This window comes from Hevea brasiliensis, chromosome 16, assembly GCF_030052815.1.
Source record: "Hevea brasiliensis isolate MT/VB/25A 57/8 chromosome 16, ASM3005281v1, whole genome shotgun sequence".
Lineage (NCBI taxonomy): Eukaryota > Viridiplantae > Streptophyta > Magnoliopsida > Malpighiales > Euphorbiaceae > Hevea > Hevea brasiliensis.
Window position 1 is genome coordinate 33,164,686 of NC_079508.1, and position 1,356 is coordinate 33,166,041.

Here is a 1,356-nt window from a genome sequence, read left to right on the forward strand (position 1 = left end):
TTAACCTCCCCCCTCCCCCCCCCCCTAACCTTTGTTTCTTTTTCCATTACACAAGTGCACGAAATTTAATAATTTAGTCTCCAGGGTTTGACTTGGATTTACCACTTACTGCAGAAAATATTTCATAATTGGTGATTTCAGTTAATTTAATTTCTGGTGGATTCGACACCCAACAAGAATTTTGGCACCGTTGCCGGGGACTGAAATTAATTAGATTTTGTGTTTTTTTTTTGTTAGGATATTCTGTTATTAATTTTGTTTGTGAAGTGTTGCTATTTTCAGATTTTTGAAAAAAAAAATTATGGTGTTACTATTCATCGACAGATTTTTGGTTGAATTTGGAGGGCGACCTATACTTATTTTGAAGGAAACGACGTTCTGATCAAAAATTCATTGGCCCCACCTCTTGAGGCCAAATTCCATTGTTTTCTAGGGTTTTGAGGCATTTTTCTATTTTTACTTTAATCTCTTTTTGTTTATGACAATAACTTCTCAATTTGGTGAGTTGATCTTTGATCTAGAAGTAGAAAAAATAGCTGAACGGTTGAGAAAATTGGCTAAGCAAGCTAGGCAGATTCTGAGTACATCTGAAGGAGTCCAATCTCCAAGGGAGTTAAGTTCGGATTTGGATTTGGATTCAAATTCTGAAAACAAAACCATGGCTACTAGGACTTTGAAAGAGTTGGCTGCTCCTGATCTAAACTAATAGCCTTTGTGTATTCAATACCTTGCTTTAAATGTTGCTTTTGAGTTGAAATCTGGACTAATCCATTTGTTGCCTAAGTTTCATGGTCTTGCAGGTGAGGATCCACATAAGCATCTAAAGGAATTTCATGTTGTGTGTTCCAACATGAAACCTCAAGGAGTTTCAGAAGATCAAATCAAGCTTCGAGCTTTGCCCTTCTCATTGGAAGGCACAACTAAGGATTGGTTGTGTTATCTTCCTTTCAGATCTATCAACCGATGGAATGGGATGAAGCAGATATTTCTGGAGAAGTATTTTCCTGCTTCTCGTGCTGCCAACATAAGAAAAGAAATTTGTGGCATCTAGCAATACAATAGAGAGTGTTTGTATGAGTATTGGGAGAGATTTAAGAAGCTGTGTGCAAGCTGTCCCCATCATCAAATAAGTGACCAGTTTTTGATTTAGTATTTCTATGAGGGATTTATACCAATGGACCGCAATATGATAGATGTTGCTAGTGGAGGAGCTTTGGTTGACAAGACACCAGAAGAGGCAAGGAGGCTGATTGCTAACATTGCAGCAAATTCTCAGCAGTTTGGAATGAGAATGGATCACACACCAATGAAGGTTAATGAGGTAAGTACATCTAACCTTGAGAAACAAATTTCTGA

The 1,356-nt window shown here is 37.5% G+C and overlaps 1 non-coding gene across 1 annotated transcript; it reads right to left on the bottom strand.

Moving 5' to 3' along the window:
* Positions 1 to 1,021: 1,021 nt before the first annotated feature.
* Positions 1,022 to 1,128, bottom strand: LOC131175138 (small nucleolar RNA R71). The gene has a single exon (XR_009145299.1). It is a non-coding gene; the product is annotated as a small nucleolar RNA R71 (small nucleolar RNA).
* Between the last annotated feature and the right edge of the window lie 228 nt (positions 1,129 to 1,356).